We start from the raw sequence: 20,387 nt of genomic DNA, 5'->3' as shown, positions 1-20,387 counted from the left end.
CCAAAGCCTCAGGGCTGAAAGCACGATATGGGTGAAACAGAGAATTTATACAGATGTGGAAGTGTAGTCGGAATTTGTCCCTCAGGGAAATAAGGGCTCCACAGTTCTGCCCTGTTCAGTGATCCCTAGAACTGAAATTGCTGACAACAAGGTCTAAATACTAAGCCTTGGATCTGCTTTGGGACAGCATTTTCAGTGAAAGCGCCGACTCAGCCTGCACGAGCAGTGAGATTCCCCCAATAACTGCTGAAATCCCTGAGAGCTATATTAAGTGGTGGGACCTCAAGACATTGCAGAGGTTGCAGTAGAGAGGCTGGTGGCAGCAGAAAAAGTGACGGCACAAGCAGCCACTGGCAGCGGAGTGAATGATTGCACGGCAACAGGCAGCGACGCAGAGTAAACGGCGTGGCAGCAGCATCTGAGGCATTGCTTGATGCCTTGCTCCCCTTCCCCACTCCTTCTGCTCCTCAATGGGAGGTGAACACACATGAATGCACTTCTGAATTCTGGGTCTTGGCTGACCAAGGACAGCAAGTGTGAGTGGGGTGCAGTGGAGGAGCAGGGAGTGGTATGTTAAAGGAACATTTGTTTGTCAGACTTTCACACCACAAGGTGAGAAACTGAGGCAAAGGACACTGCCCAACGTACTCTGGGGTAGGTGTTTTACACATGGTCATATGCTTTTGAATCATGGTTGTGGTGTTTTCCCAAGTCAGGTTATTTTCCCTTTTTTATTAAAAGTTTTCTTTGCTATACAGGGCCGCAGTGCTTGCGAGAGGGGAAGCATTGCTTCTTACAGGTGCCCAGAGGTGGTGGTCAGTTTTCCCAGGTTACGGGGTGGGGGCTTGAGCCCGTTCTGTATTGTATTGCTAAGTAGATACTGAACCCAGCCCTGTTGCTGCCAACGCCACCTGGCAGAAGGGCTACATAGAGAAAGGATAGACGATTAGGGACAGGGATTAAACATGAAGGATTTTTTTTAACCTATTTGCTCCATTTTTAGTTTGAAACCTTTTCTATTTGATCCTTTCCCCTGCTTATTTTGAGCCCACCCCTTTTATTTTCCATTTTGACCAAATGTAACTTCCTGCCATGTCCCCGGCTTTAATCTTCCCATCCCCTCTTTAGTTTCTTCTCTTCCTGGACCACGAGACATTGCATCACCAGCTGCATAATGCAAAGACAGAGATTAACTCGATAGTGAATCCCATGTAAATGTCAGTAATAAGGCAATTGCTGGGACAGCAAGTTTGAGAAAATGGCCCCTCCTCCTGCTGGTAAGTCATTGCTCCTACCTCCTGCAGCCACTCTCCTGGAGAAGGAAGGGAAGGTTGGGGTCCTAGATTCAACTACCTAAGAATACTTAGGGAGACCAGTTTGAGAATTCTTGAGCTGTACAGCCATATGGAGGGATTCAATCAACAGGAGAATAAAAATTTAGGGGTGGCAGGCAACAAGTCTCCCTCAGCCCCCAGTGCTCATGCCTACACCTAACTTTCCCTTACTCCTAACTCTGTGCCTTCTTTAACTCTGCCCCTTATGGTTAGAACAGTCTTCCAGTCAATCTCTATCCAGCCCCATGTGATTGTTTCTGAATAGTCCATGCTATTTCTTGCATTAGTATTAGATCAGAACCAGCCTGGATAAATCAGAAATAGCACAAAATAGAAAAGAAAATATTCACCAGTGCTTGTTCTCTGAGGTGATTACAGATATAGAAGCCAGGGGAGGGAGGATGGATCTTCCCTCTACCACAACCCAAGAAATCAGGTCAAGTCAGGGGCTACTACTGACCACACTTTATGTTTTAGGTTATGGAGACCCCTTTTAGATTTATTTTGTGCAAGTTAGACGTCGGCTGGACTATTGAAAGCTAGGTGAGCCCATTTTGTAAGACACTTTGTAAGGCTCAGGCAAGCTGGGACAGTCCTATTGTTCTTGTATTATTGAAAAGGATAAACAGGAGCACCCCCTTTACTGTCCGTATGCTATACATTATTTTGCATATCTCTATTATGTTTTCTCTTACTGAACTCCTCTCTCAACTAAATGGATCCAATCTTTTCATGTCCCCTCATATGGAAATCTCTCGACTCTTCCAAATATTCTCATCCCCTGTTTCTGAACTCCTATTTTTGTTATATCGTTTTTGAGATAGGGTGCCAGAATGGAACACAGTATTCCAAGAAGGGTGAACCATTGATTTATATAACAACATTATATAAACAGCAAGATTAAAGCCAAATAAAAAGACTATTCATCTCAATGGAAACATAATCTTTGCAAGTGGCAGAGAGAGGCTTCCACTCTAGATCTATAACAAAAACATTGGTTTATATAATTGCGAGTTTCCTAAGAGATTGAAAGCATTTAATATCCAAAGTTCTGATCCGGGGCACCAGAATAGGGGGGCCAGAAGACCATACCCCCCTTTTTACTGGCCATAAGGGTGAGCAATGGGGAGGAGGGGGCAGAGAAGAGCGAATTGGGGGTGGGATCTTGAGGGGTAGAGGTGACAAAAGAGTGGGGCTGCAGGGGAAGAAGCGGTGTGGGGGTGGAGGCTCAGAGGGGGATGGGCAACACAAGGGCGGGTGCTTGGGGAGAAGGAGCGGGGCAGGAGCAGGACCTTGGGAGGTAGGGTGGCCAACCCTCCTGGATTGCCTTGGAGTCTCCAGGAATTAAAGATTAATCCTTAATCAAAGATTATGTCATGTGATGAAATCTTCAGGAATACATCCAAGCAAAGTTGGGAACCCTAGGGGGGCGGCACAACGGGGGTAGGACCACAGTTCGGGCACCTATGGCCCCTCTCCCCCACTTTCAGGGCACTTCTGCCACTCCTGGTTCTGATCAAGATAAGGAAAGGCAAGGTCAGGGCTATCCTACTAGTCCCGATGTGGCCAACACAGACATAGTTCCCTTACCTCATTTAGCTGGCTGTTTGCTCTCTGATCACTTTCCAGACCCTCATCTTCTCTCTCAAGAAGCCAGGCAAACCCTTCCCCCGCAGTCTCTGCGTTCTGGCTACGTGGCTGATCTCTTGAGATCAGAAGGACCATTTGTTTGATGAAATTGGTTTTCAGTAACCACTCATCATAGAGTCCAGTGTCTGGGCGGTGAAGGAAGGGCTGGAATGCCTAAAGACAGTGCATTTTTGACTTCTTGTTAACCAATGTGGTGAGACAGAAGTTTACTTTTGTTACTGGCTTCATATAATCTAATGAGAGAATAACCACCAGTTGGGTGTGTTTGCCCTATTTCTCAGCAGTTTATCCTGAATTTGGCATCCTCAGCTGTGACCCACTGAGGCATGGTGATAGGAGGGCTTTGGCCTTTTAACTTGAGAGGACTAAATCTTTTAGAAAGTCTTTCAAATTCTTTCTCTATTGCGGACAGATCTAAAGGGTCGGCCGTCTCCAAGCAGAGACTCTAGGCAGATATAGGGCTGCATTAATTGTTGCTATCAATCTCAGGGTCTCCAACTTCCTTCAGGTGTACAAATGCACTCAACGAGATCTTTCTACTTGAATAGCCTTTCTGAAAAATGTTTCCGTTACTGAAATGTATAGGTCCGGGACTTGGACCTCTATACGTATCTTTTTCTGAACATTATGCAGTAACCCAGATCTCAGCTTCCCGTGCTACGTTTGGCTCTGCTGTGTTATCTTCAGTTTTGGACTCGACTCCAAAGCTCCCTCCTCCTCAGTGGAAACTGCTCGGTAGTCACCCAGAGTGGAGCATCCATAGTGGCACTACTCGAAGAAAAAGAGGTTACTTGCCCTGTGCAGTATCTGCAGTTCTTCGAAAAGTGTGTCCTTATGGGTGCTCCATTACCCTCCCTCCTTCCCCTCTGCTCTGCTCTGCTATAGAACTTCATGGCAGAGAAGGAACTGAGGGTGGATTTACTACAGCGATGGAAGAACCCCTTCTGTTGCTGTGTAAGGCCATGGCTACACTACCACTTATGCCGGCAAAGCTTATATCACTCAGGGATGTGAAGAAAAACACCCCTCCTGAGCGATATAAGTTTCACCGGCATAAGCACCAGTGTGCACAGCACTATGTCAGCAGGAGAGCCTCTGCTGCCGACATAGGTTCTGCCCCTCCTTGAGGTGGTTTTATTAGGTCGACAGGCGAGCTCTCTCTCATTAGCATAGAGCGGCTACACAAGGAATCTTACAGCAGCACAGCTGCATTGGTACAGCTGTGCCGCTGTAAGCTCACTAGTGTAGACCTAGCCTAAATGTCTGTGCTACATTGCTAGAGTAGATACACCTGCTGCCTACACTGCAAAGTTTCACTGGCATAGCTATGTCAGCTGGGAATGTGGGGTTGGGGGGGAAATCACACTGTTTGCAAATGTAGCTAGGCTGGCAATACCCCCAGTGCGGGTGCAACTCGGCAAAGCTAATGTCTTCCAGGGAGGTGGTTTAGCTATGCCTGCAGAAAAACTCCTGCTGGTTTATGCTGTGTCTCCACTAGGGGGCTCAGCCAGGATAGCTAATCCAGCAATGCATGTGTAGTGTAGACAAGCCCTGATAATAGTATTTCACTGTGCTCTAATAACACTTTCCTTCTGTAACCCTTCCTTGCTTTAGGACCTGTAGTGTGATCTGGGATATTGATTTCTTCTCTTTGTTATGGAGAGCACTGTTTGCCATTCTAACAGTGAGTGAGACAATGGGTAGCTGTAGAGATTAGGGAAGGACCAATGGAGTTTAAAAACAAAGGGAGTATAAATAAACCCATCTCCCCTGTGGCTAGAGGTGGGAGCCATTTAAAAATAATAATTAAAAACCTCTTCCTGTTAAAGTGCCAAGTTTTGAAAATGGACTGGGGCCGTGGGACCTGCTCCCCCAAGGTAACTCACTGATGGTGAGACTAGTGGTCTTGGGGGAGCAGAGCATATGTAAGGGAAGAGGCATGTCATGGGCAGCACCTGGTGTATTCAGCATCCAAAGGGCTCCCGAGAGGGTGCGAACCAATGACTGCCAGAAGTGTGTGTGGGAGGGGAATTGAAGAAGTCAGGTTGTTCTCTTGTGGGGAGGCTGGTCAAAGTCATTTTGAATTCTTATCCTATCCTCCACAGTGCTAGCAACCCCTCCCAGCTTAGTGTCCTCTGCACATTTTGTAAGCAGACTCTCCACCCCATGATCCATGTCACCAAGGAAAATACTGAATCGTACCCAGACCCAGGACAGACCCCTGGGGGACCTCACTACAGGTGTCCCCCCACTTTGACAGCAAACCATTGTTAACTACTCTGGAATACAGTCTTTCAACCAGTAGGGCACCCATCTTTTGATAACTCCCTCTATGCCTCATTTCCCTAGTTTGCTTATGGGAATGTCACATGGGACTGTGTCAAAAACCTTACTAGAATCAAGCTACAACATATCTACACCTTCCCCCCATCCGCTAGGCCAGTAACCCTGTCAAAGAAAGGAAATTAGGCTGGTTTGTCATGATTTCTTTTGACAAATCCATGTTAGTTATTATTTATAGCCCAATTGTCCTCTAGGTGCTTACAGATTTATTGATTAATAATTTGTTCACCTCTGTTTTTACACGTAGTGTGGGACAGCCAAAACTTAAGGTTGTAGAATTTGTTGCTGTTCTGTTTTTCATCCCAGTGGAAGGCTTTATTGACAAAGCAAGAGCAGTCAGGATTTTTCTTAATCTAATTTGTTCTGGAATGGCACTTGACAGCTGGGATCATGCTGCCAAGAATGTTCTGGTCCTGGAGCCTGAGCCAGAATCCATGTTTATCCAGTTGCATCATCCCTTTTGGAGTTAAGTGGTCTCAGTGGATCATGTAGTTCCCTGATGAAACTACCGGGGGAGAGAGGTAAATGGCAAAGGGAGTTCTAATAGGAGTGGAACAGAAAAAGTTTGGCAGAACCAGTGGGTTTGCAGGCCCCTGGGAGAGGTGGAACTGAGAGGAGTGCAGTAGCCAATTGGCTCTTGGGTGGGCAAGACTGGGTAGGGTCACTTTCAATACGGATAATGCAGAGAAGGCAACTAGCTCAGTACCAGCTCAGGAGTGTGACGGAAGCAGGGAGAAGAGCGAAGTTGCTCAGTGCCGAGGCAGATAGCTTCAGAGTCAAGTCCTCCTAAAGTGCAAATGAGGGATATAGTGGAGGAGGCAGGCCCCTGCAGCTCTTCACCTGGGAGGAGATCGGGCTCCACCCGGGGCTGGAGGCACCCGCAGCAGGAGCAGTGGCTGGTGATTGACAGGAAGGTCTATGACATGAGCCAGTTCTATTGGTGGCACCCGGAGGGTGCACGGCTTATCAGTCTCTATGCAGGGCAGAATGCCCCAGTAAGAGCCAGGATGGGGGTGGCGTATAGCAGAAGGTACCACTGTGCAGGGCAAGATGACATGGTAAGAACTGAGAAGTAGGGTCATGTTGCTTGTCAGCTACTATGTGCGACAAGATACCATGGTGAGGCCCAGGAGATTTGTCAAGGTGTGACCAACCAATCAAAGGGGCTGGAAAACTGGCTTAAAAAGCCAGCTGGGATTTCTTGTGTCCAATGAATTCAAGGGAAATACTTCAGAGATGTTATGGTCAACTGTATGCCTTCCCCACCCTTTCCCCAGACCTTAAAAGGCTATTTGCAAGTGAATCAAGTGGAATAGGACAGGGCTGGACTGACTGGACTTCAATGACCCCTAATGGTGTGTCACATGCCAAGGTACAATCCAGACCAGTGTGGGGTTGTGTCATTGCCTGCCCTGCAATCTTGGGTGCCTCACAATGCTTTGCTGTTGTAGCTCCCAACCTGGACGGCTCACAAATAGCCTGCCATTGTGCAGGTCAGACTGAAGTGTCTGTGTATAGCAGCAGTCCTGGTCCAGCAGCTCTGTCTCCAGCAGCCTGTCAGCAAACACCAACCACACCCTGGCTCCCACCAGCATTGGTTACTATTTGCAGGGTGACAATAACACACTCCCAGTCCTGGATTTTCCCAAAACTGTGTTCTGCACTGTCCAGCCCTCTCCTGAGTAGTTTGGAGAACAGAGGTCCCTTGCCCATGTAAGTGGGTCAATATTCAAGAGTTTGCTACTTTAACCAGAGTTACCAAACAGTTTGGTTTAAAGACAACACTGGATTGGTTTAAATTAAAAGATAAAACAAGTTTATTAACAGTAGAAGATAGGATTTTAAGTGAGTACAAGTAAAAGGTATTAAAGTCAGCAATGGTTACAAGACAAATAAAGATAAAACACTTTCTAATAGCTAAAACTTTACTTTGAACCAAATCTAGCTTGTTAAGTCCTTACCACATGTTCCCAGCAACATGACTGACCAAATTCTCTGGTCGGGATCCTCCCCTCTCCCCCAGAGTCAAAGGGCTGGTTCCCTTGTTGTGAAAGAGAGAGAGAGATGGAAAGAAAGATGCCTTGGGGTGTTTTTGCCCATCGCTTTTATAGTCCAGTCACCTTTGAAGTGGATTCTTCTGATGATTATCCCTCAAAGCAAAGTTTATTCAAACAGTGAAGAAGGAACTGGTGTTGAAAGTGGCTCCATGCTCTTTCTTCTCACCTCTTCTCTGTTTGCTGAAATGCAGATTTTCCTGGTCTCCTGCCTTTATGCCCCCACACACACACACACTTTGCTGTCACGAGGACTCTGTGTACTACATATATGTAAACTGAGGTACACACGTATTCCTTTGTTTAGGACAGACCTGTTGAACAACTTTTTCCCAGGCAGGGCTGTGTGATTTTGAACATATGCTAATAACATCATAAGGGGGATTTCATAACTTTACATATAATATTGCTACATACATTTCACTGTGATATTATTGACCAGCGCTTTTCAAATGATACCTCACAAAGCATATTTTGTACAAAGATTATTACAAAGTGGGTAGTTTGTGAATACAGGTTTGTTTCTCAGCACACCGTGGAATGCCTCGCTGAGGCCGTTGCAGCCAGCCATAATGTAGAGCAGCCTAAGGGATGTCTAAATTATGTCTGGGACTGGCCTGGCCCTTAACAGTGCAGGTGTGCAGGGAAATACACGGACTTACAGCTCCCTTGTCCTCCATCCCATCCCAGCCCAGCCCAAGCTGCCCTGAGAAGACCTAAGAACATAAGAACAGCCACACTGGGTCAGACCAATGGTCCATATAGCCCAGTATCTTGTCTTCCAACAGTGGCCAATACCAGGTGCTTCAAAGGGAATGAACAGAACAGGGCAATTATTGAGTAATCCATTCCTTGTCATCCACTCCCAGCTTCTGGCAATCAGAGGCTAGGGACACCCAGGGCATGGGATTGTGTCCCTGACCACCTTGACTAATAGCCATTGAGGAACGTATCCTCCATGAATTTATCTAATTCTTTTTTTAACCCAGTTATACTTTTGGCCTTCACAACAACCCCTAGCAACTAGCTGCACAGGTTGATTGTGTGTTGTGTCAAGAAGCACTTCCTTTTGTTTCTTTTAAACCTGCCACCTATTAATTTCATTGGGTGACCCCCGGTTCTTGTGTTATGTGAAGAGAAAAATAACACGTCCTTATTCACTTTCTCCACACCCGTCGTGGTTTTATAGCCCTCTCTCGTCTCCCCCCTTAGTCGCCTCTTTTCCAAGCTGAACAGTCCCAGCCTTTCAATCTCTCCTCATGTGGAAGCTGTTCCAAACCCGTCATCGTTTATGTTGCCCTTCTCTGTACTTTTTCCAACTCTAATATCTCTTTTTTGAGATGGGATGACCAGAACTGCACCCAGTATTCCAGGTGTGGGTGTACCATGGATTTATAGAGAGGCAATATGATATTTTGTCTTATTATCTATCCCTTTCCTAATGGTTCCTAACATTCTGTTAGCCTTTTTGGCTGCCACTGCACATAATATGAATGTCTTCAGATGTGGCACAGCTTGAAGATGTGGGTCACAGTTTTTAGGGATTAAGAATAGAGGTGGGTGGGAAACTATTTTTCTGCCTTCTGAAATGCACCTGAGACCTTTCAAAAGTAAAAATATGTGTGTGTGTTTGTATGTGAGAGAGAACAGCCTGGTGGTTAAGGCCTGCACTTGGGCTGTGGGAAACCCCAGTTCAAGATCTTCTTCTGTACTTTGGTCTCACAAATCAGTGCCTTAACCACCTGGCTATTCTGGGGTGAATCTCTCTCAGACATTCCATCCTGAACCCAAAAAACTTTTCCCATCAAAACTGGTACATTCCCGTGAAACATTTCAGCTTCAATTAATTGAAATTTTCCAAGAACAGCAACAATCAGAAAATTCCCAACCAGCTGTAGTAAGAATCATATTTTCTGTCACGGCTAAGGTTACACAAATCCTAATTTTGGATGTTTATGAAGTAGCAGAAAGAAACAATTTAAAAGGGATGGGCAACTTCCATTCCTTACCTTCCTAATCTGAATATTCAAATTCAGGTAATTTTTTTAAACTACAAAGAGACAAAGCTATTATTTGATGCATATTTGAATTAAAAGGTTTTTTATAGCCCAAGATGTGCAGTAGGATGTTTTTGAACCTATCTAATATTGCACAAACTACTGAGTAGAATGACTTTTCCTTCCCACTCTTTGTAGCTCTTATTGCTAGAATGCCAGTAATTTCTGAACAACCTTATTAGACTCAGACATATCTTTTTGCTGATGCTGTCATGTTTTGTTTATGTTATGTTTTGTGGATGCTGTTTCAATAGATTGAATCTCTACTTGTACTCATTTAGAAAATAAAAAGATCTCTTCTCCTATCCACTCTTACCATCTCTTTATAGTCTCTTCTAAAATGACCACTGAGAGATCATCGCTTTTATAAATTTCAGTCCCCTCTGCCAGATGAGTCACTCACCAGGGGGAACTGGTTCCTCTGGTCTGCAGCCAGATCATTGTTCTGTGGTGCTTCCATTTGATTGGAAGAGCATCAGGTTAATGATTTTGGATTGCTATTTTTAGCCCTTTGCTAGGTGCAGGAATTTCTCCAAAACCTCCAGTGTGTTTTGGCTCAAAATAGAGGCTAAGGGGCAAAACTGAAGAGACAGTCCAGTTTACAATCCAAATGACAATCACAAAACAAAACGCAGTTTGTAGTTTGATATAGACATGTGCAGACATATACCAATCAACCACAGTTTATTTTAATGTAATTAAGCTTAAAATAGAGAGCATGCAGTGTTGTATTAAACTTTATCCCAGCAATATCTTAAATAGACAGAGAAGGAGGAGGGGGCCTTCCCGAACAGTATTGCTTCTTACTGTTTCATGTTGTTTGTGTTTCCCCATGCTTGGTGTGTTGTTTTCTCACCCTATTCCTTTGTGCATTTACAGGATGCCTTTGTAGCTTTCCATATTAATAAAACCCTGGTGAGAAAGTCCATGAACATGCTGCTGACTGGGGAGCTGGCACCTGGTCAACCCAGCTTTGAGCCCTGCAAAAATGTGAGTGTATTTAAGGGATGGATGTAGGGTGGGATCTGGGAGTCAAGTTAGTTCCCAAAAAAATGCAAAACCAGATTTTTCATTCACTCAGTGGCAGCCAGAGCTCCTAGTACACATTATACATCATACTGCATCATAGAGCCACAATGCCAATGGACAGGAATGCTGATCAGCCATGCTTTTACCTTGGTGCAATATTCCTACTCTAGTCACTTCCTCAGCTGCTGACTCTGCTATGGCCCTTTGCCCTGTTTCATAAGATGCAGCTTCTCCAATGGAGTGTCTGCAGCATCCAGCAGTGATGGTTTATTGGAAGGTTCAGGCAAAGTTGTCCAGAACAGCTAAAAATACTGTAGTACTGCTGGGAACAGGGAGCTCACAGCTTTTTTAATCTGCAGGAGGAACTGTGTCTTGTAGAAGCTATGGATGTGGGAAACTCAGACCTCTTAAGTTGTCACCCTGACTCAGAAAAAGGTTCTGAAGAGAAGTAGTGGAGGAGCACTGGCTGTAGGGAGCTCAGACCAACTCCAGTCCCTATCTGTCTCAGAAAGCACATACAAGAGAGATACTGCATGACGTGAACTCAGCCCTCTGTAATGTGCTTTTCATGTGAGTGTAGTTAGAACTAGCAGCCCACATTTCTCCTATCTATAGTTTATTGGGTCCCCTCCTCTTGCCAGTCTTCTTCCCGCACTGGACATGGCATGGCCTGCCTATAAGCTTTTGTGTCTGAACCGATTAGGTTCAAGTATGTTACCTGAACTCCCCCTAATCACAAGCTTTCCCTTTCTGTAGACAGAGAGAACATATTTTCCCTCAGTTGAGTTGAGCTCGTTGAGGTCATCCCTCAAATAACTCAATCAAGATGAAATGTGTTACTCTGCATCTACACTCAGAAAAAGGTTGCAATTAAATTGAGGTTATCTGACCAATGACAACCTCTTTTCACGTGTAGACAAGCTGTGTCTGTCAGCCAAGTCAGGTGGTGCTCTGTACCTTCACCAGGTTGAGGTTGGGATGCACTGAAAAGAGGAGTCCCCAGGAATTCATGTGTAAAGACATGTGTGTTTCTGGTCCCTTTCACTGTGCTCTCCCCAATATGGGCTTGTGATGCACTGATAATAAGGTGGGGGTGTTCTTTAGGACTGAGTGTATAGCGGATACAAAAGATATCCCCCATAATAGCAAAGGGCACGTTCATCAAATTAGGTTGTTTAAATGATAGTCCTAGGGACATCTTTTACCCTGCACTGTGAGTATGGAGGGTAGAAATTGATTCCTGGTGTCATCAGGAGGCACTGCCATCCAGTTGGAGCTGGGGTTCACTGGCTGAGGCTGGTTTTATAGAGTTTAAAGCCAGAAGGGACCACCAGATCATCTAGAACTGCATATGCACAGAGGACATAGCACTGCCCTGGCCCTGTTACAGAAGTGCAAGGAGCCCTGGCCCAATTTTATCAGTGATGCATTTTCTCTTCCAGTTTCAGGGCTGGTGGTTCCAGCATGATTTGGGGCACCTTTCAGTCATCACCAAGTCCAAATGGAACCACTTGTGTCATGAGTTTATGATGTGCAAGCTAAAGGTAAGTGCCTGTTGGAACTTCAGCAAGGTAGGTTAAAAGAGTGAGCCGCTTCTGTTCAGAAAGTCTCTTATGGATAGCCTGCCCCATAAATGTAGCAGAGAGGAGAACATGATGCAGTTCTCAAGGAACGGGTGAACAAATAATGGATGAGGGCTCACGCAGGCTTCCCCATGCCCCAGACATGTGAGCTCACGGAAGGAAAATTGCTAGAGGGCCATCCAAAAACTCATCCAACAGGAGGAGAGGCAAGGCAATGCAGCAGAGACCTTCGGATGCTCTTCCCTTATGTTTATTGGCTGTTCCCTCCAGTTCCTGCCTTCAGAATCTCTTCACTTCAGTCTCACTCAGCCTGCCCTCCCTGTTCCCCTTTTTCACTCCTTTTTTTCTTTCCCTTTGTTCTTTTATCCCCTTCCTTTCTATGTCCCTTTTCTCTTCCTTCTCTTCCTCCCAAACAAAACCTCACTCAGAACTCATTTTTATTTATTTACTTTGTGGAATTAATATGTTTTCAGCCATTATATTATTTGCTCTGCTTGTATATTAGATCTTTTACTCCCCCATCTCTAACCCTTTGTCTTGTCGATTTAAAATGTAAGCCTTTCAGTGCAGGGACTGTTTGTCCAGTGCTTAGCACAACAGGGCCCTGATCTCAGTTGGGGTTTCTAGGCACTACCAGAGTTCAAATGATAAAATAATAAAAAATGAGGCAATTTATATTTGGCAGCAGTTTGTTTTGATTCCTGCAAGGGTTGTCGTCCACGTGGCGGAATCACCAACATAACCAGCATCACGCCAAAACCAACTGCTTCGCCAAGGACCCTGATATTCTACTACATCCCTCCCTTTTTGCCTTAGGAAAGACACTCTGTGTGGAGGTGAGTGTGAAGGAATGGTTTTGAACAAACTTGGTTTCTGAAAGGATTCAGTGCTAAAAGACCCAGATGTCAGGAAGCTGTGGTGTATTGGGAGTAAACTGTCCAGTGTGTGGGATTTTGGGGCCACTGCTGGATTGCAGCCATTCTGGAAAGGGGCTGGTGCTGAGACATACTTGCTGCTTGGAACACTAGTGGTTCCCTGGAGAAACAGAGAGAGTTCCACCTTGTTTGTTCAGTGTGGGTGTATTAATCATTTATCCTGGGCAGTGATTACCTTTTCCCCCTGTTTTTCTTCACAGGGTCCTGGACAGTATTGTAGTTCTCTGGGTATCGCACAGAAACCACATCCCAATGAACATTGATTACGATAAGAACGCTGACTGGTTCTCTGCCCAGGTAAGATCCTCTCCCCTCCTAGGTGTGCTGGAAGGCACTTATAGATGCTTAAAGAGTTAATAGTGTAAATATCATTACTCCTGGCAATAGCACTGAGGATCTGTGTCACTTTAAGGATATTGTTAATGAAGCCTAGATTAGCCTGGAAGGGTGGGAGTGGGGCACTTTTCATCCTGCTGTTCAAAGAGATACAAAATGTATAATTTATGGATCCACACTTTCTCCTTTCATTCTTCCTCTCTCAGCTCCAGGCAACATACAATGTGAACCAGTCTTTATTCAATGACTGGTTCACTGGGCTCTTGAACTTCCAGATTGAGCACCAGTGAGTACAGGTCCTGGGAAGAAGGGTGGGAACTCTCATGGGGCACCAGTGAGTGCAAGCATTGCAGAGGGATAGGGGACCCACCTAAGAGTGAGGGTAATTAAACACTAGAACCGCTTACTCGGGGAGATGTTGAACTCACCAGCACTCGGGAGTCTTTAAAACAAAATTAGGTATCTTTCTAAAAGACACTTTAATCCAGTTTCTGGGGAAAATTCAACAGCTTGGAAGTCACACTAGTTGATTGTAGTAATGTAGGGCTGGAAGGAGCCTCGAGAGGTCGTGAGATCCAGGCCCCTGCACTGAGGCAGGACCAAGTAAACCGAGCCCATCCCTGATAGGTGTTTGTCCAACCTGTTCTTAAAAACCTCCAGTGATGGGAATTCCACAACCTCCCTTGGAAGCCTATTGCAGAACTTAACTATCCTGATAGTTAGAAAGTTTCCCCTAATATCTAACCTAAATCTCCCTTGCTGCAGATAAGAACATAAGAATGGCCATACTGGGTCAGACCAAAGGTCCATTTATTAGCCCAATATCCTGTCTTCCAACAGTGACCAATGCCAGGTGCCAGAGGGAATGAACAGAAGAGGTAATCATCAAGTGATCCACCCCCTGCTGCCCACTACCAGCCTCTGGCAAACAGAGGCTAGGGACACCATCCCTGCCCATCCTGGCTTATAGCCATTGATGGACCTGTCCTCCATGAACTTATCTAGTTCTTTTTTGAACCCTGTAATACTCTTGGCCTTCACAACATCCTCTGGCAAAGAGTTCCACAGGTTGACTGTGCGTTGTGTGAAGAAATAGTTCCTTTTATTTGTTTTAAACCCTCTGCCTATTCATTTCATTTGGTGACCCCTAGTTCTTGTATTTGTGAGGAGTAAATAACACTTCCATATTTACTTTCTCCAAACCAGTCATGGTTTTATAGACCTCAATCATATCGCCTCTTAGTCGTCTCTTTTCCAAGCTGAAAAGTCCCAGTCTTATTAATCTCTCCTTATACGGAAGCTCTTCAATGCCCGTAATCATTTTTGTTGCCCATTTCTGAACCTTTTCCAATTCTAATATATCTTTTTTGAGATGGGGCGACTGGATCTGCACACAGTATTCAAGATGTAGGCGTACCATGGATTTATATAGAGGCAACATGATATTTTCTGTCTTATTATCTATCCCTTTCTTAATGATTCCCAACATTCTGTTTGCTTTTTTGATGGCCACTGCACATTGAGTGGATGTTTTCAGAGAACAATCCACAACGACTCCAAGATCTCTTTCCTGACTGGTAACAGCCCATTTAGACCCATTACTTCTTGCCCTACCTTCAGTGGACATGGAGAACAATTGATCCCCGTCCTCTTTAGAATGGCCCTTCCCACATTGCAAGCTGTTATCAAGTCCCCTCCTGTCGTCTTTTCTCAAGACTAAACATGCTCAGTTTTTTTAACCTTTCCTCCTAGGTCACAGTGGTGCCTTCTGGCCTTGGAGTCTCTGAATCTAGATGTGAGTAATAGGATCCACAGGAGAGAAGCCAGCGGGATTGTTCCTGGTCAGTGCACCAGCTATACTAGCAAGAGGTTTTTAGGATATCATTTTTAATTTTTTCTGTTACCTTTTGTCATAAAAATAAAGGGAAGGGTAAACCCCTTTGAAATCCCTCCTGGCCAGGGGAAAGCTCCTCTCACCTGTAAAGGGTTAAGAAGCTAAAGGTAACCTCGCTGGCACCTGACCAAAATGACCAATGAGGAGACAAGATACTTTCAAAAGCTGGGAGGAGGGAGAGAAACAAAGGGTCTGTGTGTCTGTCTATATTCTGTCTTTGCCGGGGATAGACCAGGAATGGAGTCTTAGAACTTTTAGTAAGTAATCTAGCTAGGTACGTGTTAGATTATGATTTCTTTAAATGGCTGAGAAAAGAATTGTGCTGAATAGAATAACTATTTCTGTCTGTGTATCTTTTTTGTAACTTAAGGTTTTGCCTAGAGGGGTTCTCTATGTTTTGAATCTAATTACCCTGTAAGATATCTACCAACCTGATTTTACAGGGGGGATTTCTTATTTCTAATTACTTCTATTTTTATTAAAAGTCTTCTTGTAAGAAAACTGAATGCTTTTTCATTGTTCTCAGATCCAGGGGTTTGGGTCTGTGGTCACCTATGCAAATTGGTGAGGCTTTTTATCCAACATTTCCCAGGAAAGGGGGGGTGCAAGTGTTGGGAGGATTGTTCATTGTTCTTAGGATCCAAGGGTCTGGGTCTGTAGTCACCTAGGCAAATTGGTGAGGCTTTTTACCAAACCTTGTCCAGAAAGTGGGGTGCAAGGTTTTGGGAAGTATTTTGGGGGGAAAGACGTGTCCAAACAGCTCTTCCCCAGTAACCAGTATTTGTTTGGTGGTGGTAGCGGCCAATCCAAGGACAAAGGGTGGAATATTTTGTACCTTGGGGAAGTTTTGACCTAAGCTGGTAAAGATATGCTTAGGAGGTTTTTCATGCAGGTCCCCACATCTGTACCCTAGAGTTCAGAGTGGGGGAGGAACCTTGACACCTTTATTTACTGCTCCAACAGTAACTGTAATTTGGATTCAAGGTCTGTACCAGGGACTTGCTTTTGCTTGGTTTGCACCAAACAAATTGTTCTTCTTATCCCTGACTTAACACACACAAAATTAAAAAGGGGGTGTAAAACTGAGAACAACGAAGTCATTTTTAATGTAATAAATTCCCTTACTTAATCACACTTTTTTTGTAGTCTTTTTAACATAAAGTTACATTTCTAAATGTCATTCAATGCCTTTGTTGGTGGAAAAGAGTCAGTTTTGGGCTGTAGCTCTCAGAGTGTAATGGTTAAAGTCTGATCCTACTTCTTCTTAGAACAAGACAATGGCACCGGGGCCAGGGGGGAGAAGAGAAAAGTAGAGCAAAAGATAGGAAAATGCCATTTCTCTTTGATGTTTGCAGTTTAGTTCTGTTAGACCAAACCGTAGCACACACAATCTTAGATGCCACTCCAGGACCCAGAAAACGTTAATCAGCATAGGGCTGCTCAAGGCTTTGTGTTCAACTTGCCACTAAGGTTACACCCAATAAAGATAGCAAAGGAAGATTTGTTCCAGCTGGCTTAGCCGACTCTTACTGAAGAGAAGGCAAAGAGCAGTGGGAAAGAAACATATACAGTAGGGAGGCAACAGCAGAACCTTTAGGGTATGTCTACACAGGGATAAATGTCCCGTGGCATGGCCACAGCTGGCCAGGGTCAGCTGACATCGGCTTGTGGGGCTCAGGCTGCTGGGCTAAAGCTTGCTGTGTAGACATTCAGGCTGGGGCTGGAGCCCGAGCTTTCGGGCCCTCCACCCTTGCAGGGTACAGAGCCCAGGCTCCAGCCTGAGTCTGAATGTCTACACTGCAATTTTATAGCGCAGCAGCCCAAGCCCCACAAGCCCAAGTCAGCTGACCCTAGCCAACCACAGCAGGTTTTCTATTCCTGTGTAGACATACCCTTAGGACCTCCTCTAAGGACCTGCTCAAGACAGAGCCCTGGAGAGGATGATCATATTTGGATTCCTGTTTTGGTCAGAACATCCTTCAGGAACAAGAGAGAGGCCTGATGATGTGATGGAAATCCCTGGTTCCCTATGTGTAATAGTGATGATCATGAACCTGGTTCTTATTCTGGTTGATGATCACGATGCTCTAATTGTCCTACTATACTCAAAGCTGGCTTCTGTGCTGAACAAGCTGTGTAATGAAATTGCCTCTTCTCTTCACAGTCTTTTCCCCACGATGCCTCAACACAACTACTGGAGTCCCTGGTGAAGTCTCTGTGTGCCAAGCATGGTATCGAGCGCCAATGCAAGCCCTTGCTCACTGCCTTAGCTGATGTTGTACAGTAAGTGTCATAGGAAGAATTGGTGCAGTAGCAAGTGGCATAGTAAGATGCATGCCTCCAGCTTTCACCCTGACCACACCACACGATCCATCGTCTACAGCCAAGCTCTGCGATACAACCGCATTTGCTCCAACCCCTCAGACAGAGACAAACACCTACAAGATCTCTATCAAGCATTCTTACAACTACAATACCCACCTGCGGAAGTGAAGAAACAGATTGATAGAGCCAGAAGAGTTCCCAGAAGTCACCTACTACAGGACAGGCCTAACAAAGAAAATAACAGAACGCCACTAGCCGTCACCTTCAGCCCCCAAATAAAACCCCTCCAACGCATTATTAAGGATCTACAACCTATCCTGAAGGATGACCCAACACTCTCACAAATCTTGGGAGAAAGGCCAGTCCTTGCCTACAGACAGCCCCCCAACCTGAAGCGAATACTCACCAACAACCACATACCACACAACAGAACCACTAACCCAGGAACCTATCCTTGCAACAAAGCCCGTTGCCAACTGTGCCCACATATCTATTCAGGGAACACCATCACAGGGCCTAACAACATCAGCCACACTATCAGAGGCTCGTTCACCTGCACATCCACCAATGTGATATATGCCATCATGTGCCAGCAATGCCCCTCTGCCATGTACATTGGTCAAACTGGACAGTCTCTACGTAAAAGAATAAATGGACACAAATCAGATGTTAAGAATTATAACATTCATAAACCAGTCGGAGAACACTTCAATCTCTCTGGTCACGCAATCACAGACATGAGGGTCGCTATCTTAAAGCAAAAAAACTTCAAATCCAGACTCCAACGAGAAACTGCTGAATTGGAATTCATTTGCAAATTGGATACTATTAATTTGGGCTTGAATAGAGACTGGGAGTGGCTAAGTCATTATGCAAGGTAGCCTATCTCCCCTTGTTTTTTTCCTACAAACCCCCCCCCAAGACGTTCTGGTTAAACTTGGATTATTGCTGTGCACATTGTAAGATGAGCTATTGCCAGCAGGAGAGTGAGTTTGTGTGTGTGGTTTTTGGAGGGGTGTGTGTGTGTGTGGGGGGGGGTGGGTGGTGAGAATACCTGGATTAGTGCTGGAAATGACCCACCTTGATTATCATGCGCATTATAAAGAGAGGTTTCAAAGAGGGATGGGCTATTACCAGCAGGAGAGTGAGTTTGTATGTGTGTCTGTGTGTGGGGGGGGGGGGGGGGAAGGATGAGAAAACCTGGATTTGTGCTGGAAATGGCCTTCCTTGATGATCACTTTAGATAAGCTGTTAGCAGCAGGACAGTGGGGTGGGAGGAAGTTTTGTTTCATGGTCTCTGTGTGTATATAATGTCTTCTGCAGTTTCCACGATATGCTATGCATCCGATGAAGTGAGCTGTAGCTCACGAAAGCTCATGCTCAAATAAACTGGTTAGTCTCTAAGGTGCCACAAGTACTCCTTTTCTTTTTCCTATTTCCTTTGTCATAGTCAAGGCTCCATGTATTCTCTGGCATGTTAGACCTAGGCCTTGTCTACACTACAAAGTGTTTGTGGGAAAAGCTGCCTTTTGCCGACAAAACGGGAGGAGTACACACTGCAAAGCTACTTTTGGGGACAAAACTCTGCTCTTTTGCTGACAAAATAAAACCACCTCAACAAGAGGCATAAAGTCTTCTGCGCAAAGTTAAAGCGACAAAGCATCAGTGTAGACACGGCTTTTTGTTTCATCGACAGAACTGGCTTCCGCCAGCATCCCACAATGCCTCCCGGGACCGCTCTGCTCACTGTTTTGATCTGTGCTGCCCTGCAGGCATGCGCCCCTCCCCTTTCCAAACTCCGGGAAGTATCTGACAGCTGAGCATGTTGCTCCATTTGGGGAACAAAGAGCAAATCATTGGAGTGCTCCTGTTCCGCCCTGCACTAGGCAGACAGCAGCAGGCAGACTGCTGCTGCGGGGCGGGAGTACTGCTGTGGTGCTTTGACATTCCTAATCAGGGAGAGCTCACAGAGCTGCTCAGGATGCCGCTCCCAGCAGCTGAGGAGGCTATGGGAGACCTCGGAGGGAATCACGGACCCACAGGCAGGCAGAGCAGGCTGCTTCGGGAGAGACCGCTGAGCCGAACAGAGCCGGGGTCTGACGTGAGGGGAGGTGTCCCCTCCCCCTGCCTCAGGCTAGGTCAGTCAGCCTGCTGTCTTCCCCCCGCCCACACACAAACCACCCCACTCTCCTCTACCTTCCCCCAGACGCTTCAGTAGAAAAAGCAGCTGACAATCTGCTAGGATGCCCATGGAACGATGGGATTGAGAAACCTGCATCATGTGACGCTGTGCCTGCCCCATAAGGCATTGCAAACCCTTCCCAAAACACCCTGCAGCCAGTTGCACAGTGGGATAGCTACCCACAGTGCACTGCTCTCTGTGTCGATGCAAGAGCTGCTACTGTGGATGCACTTTGCGGACACAAGGAGCATAGTGTGGACATGCAACAGCAATTTTAATTAAAGCGCCTTAATTAAAGTGGCATAACTTTTGCCAACAAAGTTTTGTAGTGTAGACAAGGCCTTAAATTCAGTACCAAGGCCTCATGCTGAGACAGTGATGCGGTTAAGTATCATATTCCCACTTTGTCCTACAAGAAACCATAGAAGATTTGGATTGGAAGAGACCTCAGGAGGTCATTTAGTCCAACCCCCTGCTGAAAGCAGGACCAGCACCAACTAAATCATCCTAGCCAGGGCTTTGTCAAGTCGGGCCTTAAAAACCTCTAAGGATGGAGATTCCACCACCTCCCTAGGTAACCCATCCCAGTGCTTCGCCGCTCTCCTAGTGAAAAAGTTTTTCCTAATATCCAACCTAGACCTCCCCCACTGAAACTTGAGACCATT

The 20,387-nt window shown here is 45.6% G+C and overlaps 1 long non-coding RNA gene across 5 annotated transcripts; it reads left to right on the top strand.

Annotated features, from left to right (window-relative positions):
* The first annotated feature begins 263 nt into the window (after positions 1–263).
* On the top strand, positions 264–18,543 carry LOC141988736 (uncharacterized). 5 transcript variants are annotated; one of them, XR_012639818.1, is made up of 8 exons: positions 264–654; positions 10,318–10,428; positions 11,910–12,011; positions 12,759–12,886; positions 13,186–13,282; positions 14,087–14,199; positions 15,074–15,162; positions 17,380–18,542. It is a non-coding gene; the product is annotated as an uncharacterized LOC141988736 (long non-coding RNA). The 5 variants fall into 5 exon arrangements; XR_012639820.1 differs by having other exon boundaries at positions 12,739–12,886; XR_012639819.1 differs by having other exon boundaries at positions 11,910–12,886; positions 14,162–14,199; positions 17,380–18,543.
* The last annotated feature ends 1,844 nt before the right edge of the window (positions 18,544–20,387 follow it).

The sequence above is a fragment of the Natator depressus genome, chromosome 6, assembly GCF_965152275.1.
Source record: "Natator depressus isolate rNatDep1 chromosome 6, rNatDep2.hap1, whole genome shotgun sequence".
Lineage (NCBI taxonomy): Eukaryota > Metazoa > Chordata > Testudines > Cheloniidae > Natator > Natator depressus.
Note: the sequence above shows the minus strand (reverse complement) of the source record. Positions and strands in the feature narration are given on the sequence as shown.